Raw genomic sequence first — 20329 nt, forward strand, 5'->3', positions numbered from 1 at the left:
TCTGGGCTCGCCGCTGGAGCACCCCGAGCCGGCTGGTTTCGGGGCTAAGCCACCCCGTAGAGGTGGTGAAGAGGGGGGAGACCACCAGCAGGGTTGAGGAGAGCCGCATCTCTTCCTCATCTGGCCATTACTCCCTTTCCCGAAGGCGGTTGCAGCGGTGGTCAGAAATGGCCACCACAAAGAAGAACTCAACCGGAAAAGAATGTGCAGGAGGAAGATAAGAAGTGAAAGTTTTGGCTGACCGGGTTAAATTGTAAAAGCAACAACTAAGGTATCCTGGAATTGAAACTTACAAAAAATAACATTGCTCCCAAAGAAGAGTCGGAAGCAGCGAAGGGAAGTGAAAAGGGAAAGGTTTGGCTTTTTTTTTCTTCTCTCTCCTTCCCTATACTGACAACTAAGAGACTTAAATAAGAAATTGGAAAAATCCGCTTTGACATCAATAGGCAATTAAGCTGAAAATAAAACAAAACGCCAAAGGGATAATAAAGATTTCTGGACATTAAAAATTTTCTTTTTCATAAGCAGGAAGGGAGAGAAAAAGAATAAGGGCAGGATCTGGAAGAGGGAGGAGACTGCCTGGAATTAAAAAGAATCTACAGTAAAACTTCAACAAGACTTCTGAAAGATACATTTTAACTGAAACTTTGCAACTAAATAGTAACCCCTGGAAGAGAAAGTGCAAAAAAAGAGCAAAAAAGAAACAGCTTGCGTGTATTTGGATTATTCGGTGATCTTTGGATTCTAGGTTATTATATTTGAATGACTAAAATCAATCGGGTGGTTGTTTACAAATTTATACAATGGCACCACTTCTGGGTGAATTGAAAATGGAACTTAAAAAGTACAAAGAAGATGCACAAGAAGGGAAGGGTTCTTTTGGCTTTTTTTTTTCAATTCTTAGAAATGGAGATTTGGAACTATGAGAAACAACAAGAAAAGACTGCAAAACAAGAAGACTGGGACAAAGAAGAAGCCATCTTTAATGAACAAGCAATTTTATGTGGGGAAGAAAAAGGAAAGCGGGGAAAGAGAATGGAGAATTTAAGACTTAAAAAACAACCAAAGAAAAGAAAAATAATTCAAAAAAAATAATAATACTGGAAAGCAACAGAAAAGGGCAATACAGAAGAGAGAAATAGAGTTAGAGAGACAAGGGGGTAAAAAGGGGAGAGAGAAGAAGAGAGGGAAGAAGGAAAGGAAAAGAAGTTACAAAGGACTGGAGCAAGATATAGAGAAACAGGACCTACTTAGAGATAATGGGTGAAAACCTAACTGAAAAAGGGATTCTGTAAAGGTACATAAGATTGTATTGTTATATTAGTAATAGAGATAACTTTAGAAAATTGGAAACAACGTATGATTAAAATGAGGGATAAAATAGTTAGTGTAATTTAGTGAAATGTTTGTGAATAAAATAAGTGAAATAAAATAAATGAGAAAATTGAATTAGGAAGGAACGGGAACATTTTAATTAGTTAAGAGGGGGGGATTAACCATGGAAAGCTTATAATTGTTCCCATAGAAGTATGATATTTAATTGAAAAGTAATGTTAAAGATGTTAAGACTTTAATGAATATTAATATTAATGATAGAATTGAATTGGAATGGAATGTTGTTTTAATTATATACATTTATATTTTTTTTCTTTTAAGAATACAGTGTGTATTTTAAGAATGTACCAAGCAGAATTCGAATGGAAGTTATGTATTATATTGAATGTTACAACTTTAGGGAAAAGATATAAAGGCGTCATACTCCAATCAGTAACTACAGGAGAAATTTTGTTTAATGAGAAAAGATAATAGATAATTGAAACAGGACAGACAAATTAAAATAAAATTGAGAAAATTAAAAGAGGGGAGAAGCTATGCAGAAAATATAAAACAGTAATAAGATATGGAATAGAATATAAAAATGAGCATGAACCTGAATTTGTGTCTGTACGAAGAAATGTACGCTACTTTCAAAAGTCTGGATGAAGATTACGCTACTTTCAAAAGTCTGGATGAAGATGATCACTTACAAACACCAAGCCATTTTTCAGACTGACAATATCAAACACACTAAAGTCAGGAAAGAGATTAATACAGGTAGTCCTCAATTTATGACCACAATTAATCCCAACCTTTCTCTTGCTAAGCGAGATAGTTGTTAAGTAAATTTGGTCTCAGTTTATGACCTTTCTTACCACAGTTGTTAAGTGAATCACTGCAGTTATTAACTTAGTAACATGGTTATTAAGTGAATCTGGCTTCCCCATTGACTTTGCTTGTCAGAAGGTCACAAAAGATGATCACCTGAGCCTAGGATACTGCAACCGTCATAAAGATGAGTCAGTTGCCAAGTGTCTGAATTTTGATCACACGATGATGGAGATGCCGTAATGTTCATAAGTGTGAAAAATGGTCAGAAACAAAGGGGGTATTCAGCAGGTTCTGACCAATTCTGGAGAACCGGTAGCAGAAATTTTGAGTAGTTCGGAGAACCAGCAAATGTCACCTCTGACTGGAGAGTTTACAGTATCCTTCCCCTGCCACGCCCACCAAGCCACGCCCACAGACCCGGTAGTAGAAAAATTTGAATCCCACCACTGGAAATCACTTTTTTCAGTACCATTGTAACTTTGAACGGTCACTAAATGAACTGTTGTAAGTCGAGGACCATCAGTAGTGAATACATCAGAAGAGTGGAGAAGAATTTAAAGTCTAACTCAGTGGTGAAAATATCACCAAGGCAATTATTATCTGGGCAATTTCAGTCCCAATTACAGATGGAATATTGGACTTGACTCAAGCTGAAGTAGAGACCCTGAATAGGAAGACTAGAAAAATGATGACAATGAAACCTGCTCCATTTCATTGTTATACAGTACCTGGGGAGTCTGGAAGAGAAAGAACTGAAAGTACTGAAGAAAATCCCCAAATTCAAAAACCTGCAAATAGAAGTAAAATCACTGTGGCACAGCAAAGATAGTGCCAATCATAATAGGCACCTTGGGTGCAATCCCAAAACTGGAGCACCCCCTGAACACCATTGGCATTGACAAAATCAACATCAGTCAATTGCAAAAGGCACCGTTACTTAAAACAGTTTATATCTTGCGACAGTATCTTTAATACTATCAAACAACATCTTCTTATATCGCAGGTCCTTGGGAAGGATTTGTTAGGTGGATAAAAATGCCAAAGCCAGTGTAAACATTTGGCTGACTGTTCAATGAATCATCTTCATCCTCATTGACATCCTCATCACCTGTGACTTTACATTATTGTAAACCTATAATTCTTTGCTGCATATTTGCTCTTGAGAATTTGACTTGCTTGACCATATCTATAATTTCTATATTTCTATACCTTATGTCATGTGCCAACTTCCTCTTATATAATCAAGCAAAGGAAATGTATAAATATTTGCCTCACATTGTGTTCAGGGTTCTTCCACCTTGAGAAGGACACGTCCTTATTCAGTTGAATAAAGACATTGGCTTTTCCAAGACAAACCTGGACCCAGAGTCTTATTTTTTTCACCGAGTCACACATGGCAACCTGCATAGCATTCCATTGTCACACCACATTGTCGCCCTTTGCAATATCAATAAGAAGGCATGAAAAATACCTTGGCGCCAATTGTTACCAGAATATCATGATTATTGGGATCTAAACTTAATAATGATATACCTGCTGTAAGAAGCAGGTTTTTCTTCCATTTTAATTATTTCCCAAACTGTACTCTGTATCCTTTTCTGCAGAATTTCCTAGGAGTCCTGGGAACTGAGCCAGGTCTTCTCTCTGTATATACAGTTCCTCTCTCTCAATTGCATAGCCCTGCACTTAGCTACTAGTAAAGGCTGTTCATGGGATGCAGAGATGCCCTGAGGATGAATAAGCCTGATCTGAGACGCATTCTCTATCAGCCGGTACCCAAGCAGAGATGTGTGTCCTTTGCTCCACATGCCATATTCTCCCTTAGAATTCATAAGCTCTCAGGGAAGAAATGCAGGGAGAGCTTTTTAAAATATATATAAACATAGCCTCTCCTCTCCTTTCTGCGAAAACATGTTATCCTTTCTGCAACCCAAAACCACATCAGTATGGAATCTACAGCAAGTGCTGAGATTGTGATAAGATAGTGAAATGTCCTGATTTATGATGAATCTTTTGAAATGTTCATTAAATGAATACACAGGTAAAACCTTCCACATGTGAGACCTGTATAACTTTTAAACTATGCCCAGGCAAACTACCCCTTATATCAGTGAAATAATTTAGCTAACTTTTTCTTTAATTTTACAAAGTGTCACTTGATAAGGAACTTTGACTACATCTTTAAAACATAACAAATTCTGATTATGTCTACATCCTGTAAGCAGTAAAACTAAACAGGCAGTGGGGCACTCAAAAGAGCCTGATAAACTATCTTGTTTACTGGCATTGGTATAAATGCTCAATAATAAAACTATGTTTTTTATCATTTATTCACTGCCTGCTGAAAGCCTGTTGTATGATTTGCCAGTGGTAGTTCCATGCCAATCACACTGTATATGCTCAAATAGGTATCACAAGGCTGGGCATCCATGACATACTGGCTGTGCATGTCAGACCCTTCTGTTAGGTCCTTGGTCCTCTCTGAGCTTGGTGGTTTACATTTCATTACCAAACTAGGTCATATCATCAGTGCTCCCAAGGACCCCACAGTTCAGCCCTGAGTTACAGATATTCTCTTCTATAGATAAAACTTCCTAAAAACCAGGTCACTGACATTGGGTAACAAACTATTGATTAAGAGAGGTAGGTTCTTTGTGATGAAATTCTGTGTGGTTTTCGTTGAGGAAAAATGTTTGAAAAATGTGAAGAATTGCATCATTATAGAGCTAATCATAGGATAAGCTAAAAGGTCAAAACACCAATAGCAAATCAACAGAATCCATTCCAAAACAGTCAGGAAATTACAGCCACATCCACTTGGATAATGTTAATTGGATGGCAATACATTCCAGAGAAAGAGCAAAAGGTGACTTGATCTTCACTTGAAGTTCCAGAGTCATTCAGATCAAGACAATCTCTGTACCAGATCTGCACAATGAAAGTCATGGAAGCAGATATTCTCAGCAAATGGCAGCTTTTTTCCCCTTACAGATCTATAAGATAAGTTTATATGGTTTCTTGAGAAGGATTAAAACAACATTCCACTTTGGACTGACAATTCAGTTGTTTTGGGTGCAGATAGGCAGAAATTAAGATTTTAAAGCAGAGTTCTTAGTAAATAGAAGAGAAATTGAAGTTGCACAGTGGAAAGCAATTGTATTCTAGCCCTTATGTCTAGTGTAGTTTCTCCACAGTGAAAATCCCAAAGCACAACAATAATGTACAAAAAGAGAAATGATATAGTCACAAGTATAGTTAGTTAGCATCATTGTCAAACACAGAGCTTCCCAGGCCCTTTACTGGTAATTGGGAGTAAAATATTGGATCCCTTTTTATTAGAATGTCAAATAGCATTTAGTGGAAATAAAACTGGTTATATGTAGAACAAAAGCACCCTAATAGTTGTCTGATTAAAATGAAATAATGTCATTGTAATTTAGCTGGTCCAAGGTGTGCCATATTATATGCCGCAATAGTTGCAGGCAGTTGATATCCCCCCCGCTGTCCCCTTTTGAGCTTTGCTGGATGAACTTAGTGGATGGAAGAAGAGGTGATGAGAAAAGCAATGGCCTTTGTTGACATTACCAATTTCTCATCCATTTATGCAGTTTTGTGGAATATTTATCACCTTCAATATATTCCAGACAGTCCACCAACTCTATTGCAAAGGTTAAATCTGCCCAAGTAAATTATAGCTATTGCTTAATTCATATTTTATCCCTCATCATCATCATCTCTTTTTAAATGGATGCTGTTTTGTGTTATCACTTTGTGTACATTCAACCTCTTAATTTCTTTGGAGCCAACTCAGAAAAAAATCCCAGTGAATTGTACTCTTTGTTAGATTTTTTTTTGTCTGTGGATAAAAGAAAGGCAAGCATTCCATTATGCTGTTAATTTTCTTTCGGGTGTATTGTTACTATTACTTATTTTGTTCCTGCTGTATGAGTTATCCAATTGTGTATGATAATTTTTAAATGTGATACTCAGAAAACACTTTATAGCTTGTGCATCTTTTGATTATGAATGAGTGCTATGTGATACATGCAGGAGTGTTTATTATTTATACAAAATATATAAGCAGGAAGAGTTCTCATAAATCACTAGCTGATATTATCCTAGAGGCTTCTGACAGCTATTTCTTCTTTTATATAGAAAAGCAGAATACATAATGAAAGGAACAGGAAAAGATTTCAGAAACTGGGTGGTGTTTGTTCCATATAGTATTTAAAGTCTGACTCCAAATACATTCATTTTCTACGACATGAAGAAGGTTATTCCACCTGTAGTGGTTAGCTTTGTGTTTGTTACCTGAGAGTAGTCTGACTCATCCCCCTGTTATTTGTGGGGGAGCTCGGTAAATGCCTGCCCTGTGGCTCCAGAAGCTGGGAAGCTGCTCCTCTGAACCCAGCCAGAATGGAGAGCACCCTCTTCTTCAAAGCTTAACAAGCACCTAACAATATCGATTACAGAAGAGGCTGCTTTAGGTTGCTGTAGTCAATAGTTCTGCCTTAGCATTTGCTAAACCATTTAATTATCTACATTTACCTTTTAAAGAAAAAAATCATTGCTACCATTTTTTTTCTTGAGGTGAGTAGCGCTTTTAACCACTGGCTAAAGTGCACCCAGTGTTAATTAGCATATTTATGATTAAGTAGATTTAGCATGCAGTAATCATTCTCTAATTCAGTAAGAACTATCTCCAGTGAATAGTGGACATTAATGACAGTTGCAAGAGCTTAGATATTACATAATCACTAATTACATTCTGCACAATTAGTGCTGCCTCCTCCATGTGCATCGCTAATGGCTGATTCGTGTCATCAGCCTATTCTGCCTGTAAGAAATATAAACAGCCTGCATAATTCTCTGGTTATAGTAGTCTAGAGAAGGACATTATTAATGAAGTTTGGGGACCACAAAGAGGTTTTTATGTCAGGACAAAAGCAAAAGGGCTCTCTTCAGTCTCATACAAATTTTTTCTTGATATACATGTTGTTCATTATAAATCTCAAAGCCCCACCAATTTACAGACTTTTCCTCCCCAATTCAGACACTGAATACATTTGGCCTCCACTGACATTTTTCAGTATGCATGTGGCAAAAAAAAGAAAAAAAGAAATCCAACTGCCGAAATAGTCTATAAATATCAAGAAGTAAACATGATACAAAAGTCAATTGCAAAAATTTGATTTAGGTGAAAAGCCAGTATCATCTTCAATACTGATTGCAAGTAATGTGAAATTGTTACAAGGAATTCACTTTTATTTAAACATTCTTAATAACAACAAATATAACACATTTTAGTGTAGTCCTAAACTGGTCTAGTATGAAACCCCATCCAGTTCTATGGTGTTTACTATGTAGCATGTGAGTGCACCTTAATGTGAGAAGTGCTTTGTCATTTTAATGCAAGATGCTGCTTTTGAATAAGCACATTTCCCTACCCTGTAATATTGGACGGTGCCTTTGCTCCATTCACCCAGAATGATCACAGAGGATGAAAAGCCAATCTAAGACAATAAGCTCACTCCAAAAGAGCCAAGAGAAAAATGTGCCCTTTATGTGTAGAATGAATATCTCTCCTGCAACTGTGTTACATTCAAAAATATAAAACACCAGATGAAATTGGGTATCTGAATAATATGCATTATTTCAAACACAGGACTTGAGAAGCAGACATAAGCCAGAGATAGGAAACTCATATTCATGTGAGTAATCCTTGTTATTTTCTGATGTGGAAGTTAAAATATCTTCAAACATTGTTGAGATAAGTAAAGGATGCAGCTTAATATTGCCATAATATTTATACAAAAAGAGTAGTAGATTTTGGGAGAAATTCTATATTTAAATTTGATAATAAAAATATTATAATGAAAAGAGTATCTAAAAGAGTTACTATTATTAAAGTGAACTAATACAGTATTGCACTGTATGGGACTTAATTTCAAGCAATTCCCATACAATTTTATACTTAAAGCTTATTCATTTTTTGCAGCAATATAGCCAAGACAATATAATATTTAATTATAATATTGTGCTGCCAGTCTTTTCTGCACATACTGTCAATGACGTAAAAACTTTCAGAAAATACTGGCATATCCCAAGTAACTTCATGGTTTAGATCTGCAGTGTTTGTTGATTATTTCCTGTAATAATTGTGCTTTAAAGATTGTACCGAGGAAAAAATATCCTTGGAAATAAGCAGATTTGATTCAACAGGGAACAAGCTATTTTACATCAGTGCTTTTTATTAAAAGGAAGACTCTAGTCCTATTTAGAACATTTAGATTTATGGTAAACAATGAAAAAATGCTGTTTAAATAAATAAACAGAAATTGTAATTACAGATGAGATCAGTGCATCCTTTTTTCTTTCTTTGATACTGAGATAAACAACACATTGATTAACAGTTTTTAGAAACTAGAGCTTCTGTACATTAAAAAAAGAACTTTGTTTTAGCAAAAGTATAAAAATAACACAGAATAAGTTATAATGGGTTTGTTGTTCTAATTAATGTAACCGGGTTTGCATTCTTTTTTTTAAAAAAAGTCATTTCTATCATACACACACGCGCACACACATCTTTTTACAATCATAGGCTTTTATTTTTTAAAACAAATGAAAATACATGGACTACCAACTAAATTAACAGTTCCATGTTTTCATTTTAAGAACATGTACGTTCATATTTTTTGATAAATGATAACAACATAATTGCATTTGTGCAAAACTTCTAAACCCCTCCATTTTAAAAGGACTGTTTAAATTAAAATTTGTACTAGAAAAAGTAATAAAATATTTATTTTATCATCTGAATTAATTTATATAACCTATGCAAAATAATGTTAGCTAGTCAAGAATATTTTATTGAATATTCTTCAGTAAAAATACCTGAACAATAAAAAGATAAAAGTAAATGCATCTCCAGTCCAATGAAATCTATCTGTCTGTCTATCTGTCTATCTTTGTCATTGTATTTGTACTATTCTTCCAAGGTTGCTCCTATAAGATCACAATTCTATTTAGCACAACTATGTGGATATAGTGTCAGTAATTGCACTTAAGGTCTGTCCAGTGTTGTCAAGATTTCTGAACCATAGTATTCAAGTTGCTACTTTATTATCACTTGTACACTTCAGTGAACCAGTTTTCACCCGAGGAATCTATTTTTACGAACTAGCTGACTGGTAGTAAATGTGGAGAAGCAGGGACTCAGATGACAAGCCTATTATGGCCAGATGACTGGCAATGGATGGATGGAGGATATCACCTGAGGGACCCACAGTTTGAGACTCACTGATAAAGACAGAATTGTGGCATTCATAAGGATAAGGTATAAACAATAATACTATCTGATACGTATTTACCATGATGTAACGAAGCATGGAATGCTTTGAGAGCAAAGATAATCAGACAGAACATACTTAAGTAGCATTTGGCAAATAACCTGGAATGTCAAACATTCCCCCAAACAATAGTTTAAAGTAATAAGGTGGCCTTCACACATTCTTATATTTATTTACAGCATATATTCATATATTAATTGATTTATAGAGGAGTTAAGCTGGTTACAAACAACTGTAAATCTACCAGAATGAGATGCCCTAAATGCATTTTGTTTAATTGGTTAAACAGCCTTTGATTCTTATTATGTTATGCAAAAATAAGTCTCATTGATGTTTAAAATGTCAGTTAATATCCTACAGTGATGCAAAATATTCACCCTAACATTCCAAGTAGCTTAAAAAAGAATACATGCATTCTTCTTAATTTTAGGCTAGACAATAAAAAGGAGACAGGCTTTGTTTGATAAACTAGTGAATTGGAGGCTGAATGGGAATTTATACTTCTCTAGCTAAAATCTGGCAATGCTGATATTTATGAATTCATTTTTAAATACTAGGCTTATATGCTGCTACAATTGCTGATGACTCTGAGTGGTATATAAGCTATATCTGTGTATATAGATGTACATACCTGATATCCATAAATCAGGTCTAAAAACAGAACAACAAGATTACAATAATAATAACCAGATAATGCATGTACACTGGAAGTTAGTTGGTGTAATGATTACGGAAGGCCAACATTCTCTCCTAAGGCAGAGAAGCTCCATCTCTCAACCCTAGATTAGAAAATAAAAAAGCATGTACTTATGAAGATCCACAACACCAGCATTTTGTCATCTTCATCCGTATCAGTCAATTACATTAAAAAAAAAACCTCCAGTGCTAAAGGGAACAGCATTAAAACATCTAAAGAAACTATTCAGATTCCAGAGCAATGGTGCAACTTCCTATCATCCATTTTTTATTAGCCACTAGAAAAACAAAGACACTCTTGAGAAATTCAAGTAATTTCTTGGTATCAAAGTGTAAATGGTTCGCCATTGCTTTCTTCCGTCTGGATGGCCAATGCTCTCTTTGCCTGAAAATAGGTAAGTTTTAATGCTTTCAAAAGAATCTGCCTCCCAGGAAATCTGTAAAGTCTGGATGCCTGATTTTAAGTATACCAACACATTTCAAAAGAAAGTAAGTCATTAAAACTAGTTTGGGAAATGGGGATACACCTATAAGACACAACAGTCCTATGGTTAGGATACAGTATTGTACGCTAACTTTGCCCATTGCTGGGAGTTCGATCCTGACCAGTTCAAGGCTAATTCAGCCTTCCATGCTTCTGAAGTGATAAAATGAGGACCCAAATTGTTGGGGGCAATATGCTGACTCTGTAAACTGCTTAGAGAGAGCTGTAAAGCACTGTGAAGCGGTATATAAATCTAAGTGATATTACTAGTTCTTGGTATCAACGTGTAAATGGTTTGCCATTGCTTTCTTCCATCTGGATGCCCAATACTCTCTTTCCCTTAAAAAAGGTAAGTTTTAATGCTTTCAAAAGAATCTGCCTCCCAGGAAATCTGTAAAGTCTGGATGCCTGATTTTAAGTATACCAACACATTTGAAAAGAAAGTAAGTCAATGGAATAAATATCCTAAGTCATAGGCAGGATACTAATCACCCAAGTAATGCCTAGGATGCCTTGATATCTCATAAAGTTTCAAAACAGACATATGAGAATAAATGTATAAATAAATAAGTGTGTATTCAGTAAACTTAGAGCTGTGGTAAGTAATATGTTTGGAACAAATCTCAAATGTTTACTATAGAGTGATTTAGCAGATTCTCCACAGAAAATAGCAGCATCTATATAATTCTTCAAAATGTAATGCATTTATCCTGCATAATGAGAGAAGTAAATCTACCAGTATGTAGGTCACAAATACAATTAGATTTTGAATGGAATATGGTTGAGAAAATTTGTGAAGGTGGTTAAATGGATCAAATGTACTTGCTGGGTAATAAAGATATGAGATGAATTCAGACTCACAATTCATTCTTATATATGCTTACTCAAAGGTAAGTCTATCTGAGTGCAGTGGATTTTTCTCCTAGATAAATGGATGTAAAATTGCAGCTCACAATAGTTGATGTGTTCCTAAAAATAAATTGGACAATTGGTTATTATATAAATCCTGATTATTTCAATGGGAACACAGCCTGACTAATTTACTTGTATCTAAACTACATCTGTTAGGATCATTTCATATGGTAAACCCTCTTGAGTGCAATAATTATAGGTTATAAAGATTTCTATATTCCTTTCAGTATGACTGTACCTTTACGGAATCATCCTTTAAAGAATGAAACCCATATATAGATCCTATTCTGATATGAGAGAGGGGAATTACAAATGCCACATTGACTTAAACATATTTAAAAATCCATTGTTAACAATATGCTCATAACTCTACATTTGATCACTGTCAATAGATTTATAATTCTCAAATGACATATATGTAAGGACAATGCTATGACTTATATTTCCCAGATAATTAAAATTAATTTCTACATTATTAAGTTCTCAGTATATCTGAACAATATATATAGATATAGACTTGATTCAACTTCCAATGCAGTTACAAATAATATTTTACTGGCCCTGCTAGGAGTCAAGCTAGATATACAGTCTGTTAAATGTTGCCTTTTAGCCAAACAGCTATAGGTCTAATTTACCATGTAATCACTCTAATTTTATGCCAGTTAGATTCTATAGAGATCCATGAAGTCAGCCTATTGTAAAACAGGAATTACACAATGAAGCCACTGGATTCATGTGTTGGTTATATTATCTGGAGCTGGCTATTAACAGGGTGCAATCATACAATTTCTTCTGTCAAGGGAGGACTCACACTACTCTAGCAGCTGCCAAAAACAGGGAGGAAAACCCTGCCAGCTAATTGGCAATTATTCAAGTAGATAAATACTTTCATAGTAGTGAGTTCCTAGAGAAGAAGAAATAAATCCACTCAATAGTAGTTACTTTGGAAGAAGAATTTCTAAATCTCTAATATAAATTGGGCTAGGATTATACTCTTTTTCTGCATAAAGGAGCAAATCATTAGATTTAGTTTCACATGATCAGATAAGATTTAAAAACAGTTTATGACATTTCCAGTGTGTATTTTGAGACAGCTGACAGATAATATAATCCATTAGCTAGTCAGAAGGCACTAGGTTTTAAGGATCAAGGAACAGTCTTCAGAGATTAGTGTTCTGCCACAGCCTTTAGTTTCAATGGTCTGAATCTCCACCCATGCAATTCCGAGTAGTTGTGGCCACATATATGTAGTAGCTACATATAAATCAGTGTGTGTAGTATAGATTTGAAAAGTAGCACTAGGAATCTTAGTCCACACTGGACCCCAGTAGAACCAAAGTTCTCTCTCCCTCTGCCCATGGTTCTTGGGCTGTTTTCTGAGGCACAAAGTGTTTGTTCTCTGTTGACAATAATTATGTCACTGTTCCCCTTTGACTTCCAAGAAGGCTACATAGAGATTTCTCTGGCAAAACAGTGCTCTCTTCTTGGGTGTGGATTAAATGCAGGTCTTGGAAGAGAATTTACATAAGTGCTGTTTGTCAAAGCAACAGCTATTCCTTACATTATCAGCCAAACATTTAAATCTTAATGATGGGCACTGTTGCCTAAAAGATGGCGATTTTCCTGCTGAGAAACTGCATTAGATTCAAGGGACACAGCTCATTTCCATTCACTCAGCAGTCTCTCTAGCAATGACATGCAGTGCTTGAAACTGTTTATTTCCAAATTCAGGCCTCCTCTGCATCAGTCATCAGCTTCAATTACCAGTTTTCCCGGAGCCAAGCCATCAGGCAGCCTGACATCAGGGTCCAACCTAATTCCCACCTTCTCCAAAGTCAAGAGCATAATGTGCAGATGAAAAGGTGGGAAATAGCCTGGACTTCATTAGCATGCAGAGGCTGCTTATTCATTTGCTTGCTGCGAATGAAAGTTCTGACACTCAGGCGCTTTTCTGCAATATGAGAAAAAGGCCTCTTCAGAGTATATGATGTCCTTACTGGCAAGGAAAGGTCATCAAACAGGCAGACACTGACCTTGCTCCCTGCTCTTCATGACTAGTTTATTGATTCCAGGAACACCTCATTACATGCTGGATCAACATATTATTGCTATGTTCAGTGACTGAATTGTTTACAAGTGTCTTTATTGCTGGCAAAAGCCATCCACAGGATGCACGACTGCACTCATTTGGATGTGACCTGCCAATTATGTGTTATCCGATATGTTGCTGGCTGTCTTGATCCTTGACCGGGGCTGCTGCCCTGCATCAGTGCAGTCCCATTTACTACTTCTTTCTAACCGCTCTTTGGGAAAGTATCCATTAGCCTGTCAGTGTGTAAATTTGTTTTCTTACCTTCGCTACAGGAAATCGGGAGCGTTATTGTGCTGTCATTTGCTATGCATGAGGTTCATAATCAGTTGGGGGAAGGAAGGAATGTTTTTATTGTGTCTCATGATAACCTACACAATTTGTAGTCAGGCTGCATTGCAAGAGAGTAATGGGACTTGTTACAGAGCCACACATAGGCCCAATGAGAGAGACCCGTCATATTTTATTTTATTCAGGCACGGCTCCTGAAAAGCCGTGCAAGACCACTGATTTATTAGCAAGAGAGAAAGCAGAGAAACAATTCGGCCACCCCCACCTCCACAAGCTGCTGATTGCCTGGCTCTAAAGCCCAATAACTTACCGCACAGGAAATGGCTTTTCCCCTTCTGTGTCTGTGGTTTTTTTTTTTTTTTCCTCTTGTGGCTTGCATTATTATCAAATAAATATGTGTCTGATTTTAAGTACATCAGAGAAGTTGTGCCAGCAGACCAAACCAAACGCCCCCTCTGGCCCAGCATACTGTCCCAACTACAGGCACCAACTGCAAGCACAGGCAATGTGTGTGTGTGTGTGTGTGTGTGTGTGTGTGTGTGTGTGTGTGTCCCCAAATGGGGCCAAAGCACAATAGCCCTTTGTGCTTTAGGTTGCCCAGCAACTACTTACAGACAGGTGCACTCCCTCTGATTCATAGCCATTATGGCATGGCAACATTGGGCAGTCTGCTCCCATTCCCACATTTATTGTCACTCCTGAATTAAAGGAGGTGTACTATTGCGCAACCATTCCCCGATTTTGTCCTCCAACTTCACGTGCTTAGAGGAAATCTGAAAGGATGTCCTATTAGAGGCTTCTTCAGTCTTTTGCATGGAATAATGTGTAAAAACAGCTCATCATTTCCAGGCATGGAGCTAGCAAATTACGTATGCCTCAAATATCTCAAAGACATCACTTACCTTTTCTATACCCCTCACCCCTTAGAAAGCTTCTGATGTATTCTTGCACCCCTTACAACAATAAATATGTATCTATAATATTGAAACTTCTAAACCCAAGTTTTCACACCGCCTGGAATATTGTCTCGCACCCCCTCTTCTTCTAAGGAGAAGAGCAAAAGGGGAAATATTTAATCACATGGCTGAATTTATGGTGTGCATGTAGGGAAAACACAGCTTCCAAATCAGAGTTACAATAAGGCAGAGTTTGTTTCTATTAGGAGGTATGATAACAGGATTAGGCAGCCTTTATAGATTTTCCTTTGATTCAAACACATACATTTGGGAATGTATCAAAAAAATTGGGGTAGCATGCTATGTTTTGAGAAGGCAAAAATCTCAGCTATGCATTTATCAGTCCGTTCTTCTCAGTCTGAAGTCAGCAAAGTCATGGTTCCAGCTCGTCTTTCACTGATATTCTAAGGAATATTGAGATACTACGAGTGCCGCAGTGTGAATATTTGAATGAAGCTGTATACATAATAAAACACAGTAGGGTATAATGTTTAAGGTGTTGATCTAAGGAAGATCCAGGTTCAAGGCCATTCTCAACTATTGCATTCCCTGAAGATATGCCCACACTGCACCTTCTCCTGACAAAGATGTTTTAGCAGAAACTGGCTAGCTGTTCATGCAAACTGCAGGCTATCTCAAAACCCTACGGGACAGTTCTGTGTTCCAATTGCCTCCTGCCTTTCCAAGGAACTGCCTGTCATGATTCTTCCTGTGTTTTGTCTTACTGATCATATTGAGATACTTGTGTATATACATTTATCGTAAAAATGCTGAATGGCGGACTTTAAAAACAAAGCAAAACCCTAAGGGGGGAAAACACTAATTAAAATTTTTCTAGTAGCTTCAAACTAAGAACATTCTGGATACAAGACAAGTATTATCACCATTAGGCTAATAAGGGGAAAATAATAATATAGCAACTTTGTCAGGTATGATTCTAGAAAAGAAGGAAAATCATGGTGGGAGACATTCCTGACTCTGTGAAATAGTCAGTCAACATGTAGGGGAGCCTCTTGTAAAAATAAACTTATTGTATATGTTCATGTATAAGCTGAGGATTTTAGCTGCCAAAATGCACCTAAAATCAGGTTTGGCTGATCTGTGGATGGGTTTAGCTGCAGGCATAAATAGTAATATTTTTTAAATGCCTATATTTCTCATATACTATATATTACCAGTTATGTCCACACCTGAATAAGCAGGCCCTCAAATTGATAATCAAAGCATCATAACAAATATGAGTCAGTTTATTTGCAAGAGGCACATTTTTCATGATAGTTTTGTTAAAAACTTGTGAGTTGGCTCCCCCTTGTTGGGCATAATATGCGAGTCCTGGTATATTTGGTACCCATTGTAGATGAATGAGAATCTTGTTTTCAAGGTTGTGAGCTGTTGTAAGTGACAAACATTCATACAGTATTGACTTTTTCTTCTATGAATAATTGAATGCACATAGTTATGTTGAAGAGACCTTAGGGCTTATGTAGCAAACCAAATAGAAAAAATGGTAGCTGAATAAAGAGATTATATCCCACTTCTTAGATTAAACACACAACTAGGTGTTTTGAATAGTCTTCCAAAATCACCCCAGAAGATCTTTTGATAAAAGAAACTGATTTGATAAAATGTGCCTTTATATAATCAGTTAGCCATCTCCAAGTTAATTTTTCTGTTGTGAAGCAAGCAATGAAAGAGAATGCACCAGCCTTGATCTCAGGGGAAAAAATACATTGCCAGGGGGAAGTTGAAAACAGTTTATCATTTCATTTAATCAGGTTCCATGCCCCAGCTGAATAAATGCTGAGAAGATCAGTTTGCATGGCATTGAAAATAATGATTGATTTGAAGAACTGCGTATTGTTAATTCCTTTGAGGTTCTCTAGATCTAATGTTTTGGGCCTTTTATAGCATTTGATGATCCAAAAGATTTTGGGAGGGGAGTGTCAACAGGCTCAATTGAACATTAATTATATGCACCAGGAACCTTATGCTCCCAAGCAAAGCCACTGAGGTCATGACAGAAAATCTAATTATGGAATAAGATCAGATACACAACATGGTGTTATAAGGATAGAGTTATTTTATGAACTGTGTAGCTTTAGTTAATGATTGTATTTCTTCAGGGGAATCTCAAAATTGAATCAGATGCTAAAGGAGCTATAATTATGTTATCTATAGTTATGTTATCAGCAGTTGGAGCCTGGGAGGGGGGAACTATAATGATAAACCAGTGTTTTCAACCTGCAAAATCTAGCCATTCAAAGAAACATTTCTGAGGAGTTGGCTTAAGCTGTTTTAGACTAAAAAGAATATTGTCAGCCAGTTCCTTCTCTTCTGAAGGCCAAACTAGGCACTGATGTACTAAGTTTTCTGACTGTCATATTACATTTTACTAAACAATGAAAGGCAAGTGTGGTGCAAGATTCAGAATTGTAGAGCTAAAGAAAGAAGCTTGGTCATTTCTTCCAAATTATTATATCTAAAGCTGTTGTCCTTAGACAGTAATGATTCCAGAAGTAAATTTTAGCAGGAAAATAGGATAGAGTTAAATAACAAGAAAATGTGAAAAAAGTCTGAAAATGGAATGGATACATATGCATTTTGCCTGAGGTTCCAGATGCTAGAAACATAATTCATTGCAGATTGGAGGAGCTACAGATCTTATCAGAGTGAATAATTACTTTTGTTATAGTATTCTTATGTATCTTATGGATTCCAATTTCAAGATCTTTAGGGCAGTTCAGAAGCTTTATATAAATTAATCATATGAAGAGACAGCACAGTAGCCCAAAACATGTGTATTCCTTAGAAAAAGTCTGCTGAAGACTTTGATCTTTTGCTAATAAGAGGCAGCTGACATATATAAAAAGCAGGAAAAGTCTGGAGGAAACCAGATATCAGAGAATGCATGTGGTCAAAGATAGTGTCCCAGACCCAGCAGACATGACATGAGAGATGGCATTAGGATTTCCCAAGACTTAAAAAGGAATACATGGGTTCAACCATCAGAATCTTTCTAAAAGTTGCTTTCAATTTTTTATTATTAATGAAAAGTAAAAATATTTGCTTTTTTACTAAGTTGATTGAAAAGTTTATGAGTAGCGTGTTGGGAGCAGTATTCAAAAATGTTGGTTGCTACTTAATGGTATTGTTCTCCAAGTAGAGTATAGCTGTTTTTATTGCAAGTTGCCAAGAAATGGTTGAGTTGGTAAGTAAGTAAGTAAGTAAGTAAATAAATAAATGTTGAACTGCCTTTACTTTTTTCTGAATAAACAATGAAAGCAACAATTAGACCCACTTTTGTATCCTGCCTTCATTATTGTTTATAAATAACTCAAGGCAGCAAACATACCTAATACTCTTTCTTCCTCCTATTTTCTCTACAACAACCCTATGAGCTAGGTTGGACTGAGAGAGAGTGACTTTCTGGGTCACCCAAGGTCACCTTGGCCAGCTTTCATGCTTAAAATAGGACTAGAAACCAGTTTCTAGGTTTTTAGGCTGTTGCCTTAACCACTAATTTAAACTATGCCCCCTGTATCCATAAACAGTTAACTATAGTGCTGAGCAAGGCAAAAGATTCACTGAAAGGAATTCACTTCAACAACACAATTTATGATCCCAATGTCCATCAAGAGCAAAAATAAGCTTTTTAGGCTATTGAGTGAAGGAGTTTTTATGCACAATCTTGCATTGTGGACATTTTTTTTGCCACTGGCTGCTTGAACTCAACAAACAAAACAAGCTTGATTTTCATCTGAAAATAGAAACCTAGAGTCTCCATGGCATATCAACTGTACTTGTTATGCACCTACACAGGGGCCACTTTTCTATTTAACAATCTTTGCCAAACTTAACAAAAAAGCAAGATAATTTCTGCAATGCTAAACACGATAGCAGTGTTTCATGTAATGCAACTACATCTGTTTGCATCACTCAAGCTGCCTGAAAAAGAGATCATAAGATATAAGAGGACAATAACAATATACTGTGTTTCTCATATAATAAGGCCAGGTCTTATTTATTTTTGAGCCCCGAAAAAATGGCTAGGCTGTCTTTTCAGGGGTGACTTAATTCCCCCCCCTTGCATCTTTGGGCGGGCGGGCAGCGACGGCTTGGATGTTGACCTTGGCGTTGGTGGGGCACTTCGTATCGGGGTCAACGCAGGCAGCACCATATCGGGTGTGCAACAAAAGTACTTCCCTCCCATTTTGCATGTTTTAATATAGGCCTTAATTTGGGGGGAGGGGATTAATTTCATTTCATGCCTATAAAACATGCTGGGACTTCCTATTGGGGGAGGCCGTATTGTTGGAGAAACAGGGTACTAATATTGTATAGGACACAGCAAATATCTCAAACTTATTTGAAACTTACCTGACAGGCAACAGTTGCTTTCTTCTGTCCACAGTTATTCTCAGTTAACATGAGTTTTAACTGATTTTCCATCACACCTAATCTGTCCAATCTGCTCCAGCCAATGCTGGCCATGAATAGGACTTCTCCCTGTTGTTCCATCATGTTGCAGTCTTGGAGCATTGCTTCAAGGCTTGTTTTGAGGTTTTGCATCAGCCCAAAAGTGATACTTCCTTCTGAAAGAGTAACATTAAAAATGCCCATTTGCAGCTCAGGCTACTTGAAGTTCAGAATGTTTTCCTTGCTCCCTATAACATTCAGATATGTAATCTAATTACTGTAGTCTGAAATGGTACAGCTAACAAGCTTGACATCTATTTCATGACTATGTGTGTTAGCTTTAAAAATGTGTTTGTTCATCTTATATAATTCTTTCTTAACAAATCCAAATATTAAAAGGGGCCCAACGTGGGTTGTCTAGCATATAAAGTATTCAGCGGATAATCCAAAACCACGTGAATACATATGTGTGCTTAAAATAACAATTGAATCAGAAAAAAATGCTTACCATAAATAATAAAAATATTGTTAAGTTTGTTAGATGACAAAATAATAAATTTGGATAAAAAGATGCCTGCTGTCTACAGAAGAAATCATAAAATTTTTAAGCATTGCAACATGAAAATATAGTGTGATAGTAATTTTCAGAAGCCAGTATTCTTTTACTTGGCATTCATTTGTTTGCAACTAACAAAATATTTTTTAAATCCAACAAAAGTATATTACAAAACTCAATGTGGTTGGATAAGAAAAAAACAATGGCAGAATACCAATTCTAGTGGTATTCCGGTTATATATGTGGAAACTGAGAAGAAAAACTGAAAAGGGAAACCTATAATGTATGAATCTCACTGCTGAAAATCCATAAAGTTCCTCCAATTTGTTCTCTCTATGACAAAAAAAGCAGAATGCTAGAGATCGAAATAAATATCTGTTTGTTTTGCCTTGGCTTTAGTACAAGGAGGGATCTTAAATACATACCCCATCC

At 36.3% G+C, this 20329-nt stretch overlaps 1 long non-coding RNA gene across 10 annotated transcripts in view; it reads right to left on the minus strand.

Moving 5' to 3' along the window:
* Positions 1–20329, minus strand: part of LOC113436527 (uncharacterized) — a 156458-nt gene that overhangs the window by 102700 nt on the left and 33429 nt on the right. For all 10 annotated transcript variants that reach the window (XR_015743057.1, XR_015743055.1, XR_015743053.1 and 7 more), the window contains exon 2: positions 19303–19517. This is a non-coding gene — a long non-coding RNA (uncharacterized LOC113436527). The remainder of the gene's footprint in view (positions 1–19302; positions 19518–20329) is intronic.

The sequence above is a fragment of the Pseudonaja textilis genome, chromosome 3 (assembly GCF_049901715.1).
Source record: "Pseudonaja textilis isolate UNSWEBS1 chromosome 3, rPseTex1.2, whole genome shotgun sequence".
Classification (NCBI taxonomy): domain Eukaryota; kingdom Metazoa; phylum Chordata; class Lepidosauria; order Squamata; family Elapidae; genus Pseudonaja; species Pseudonaja textilis.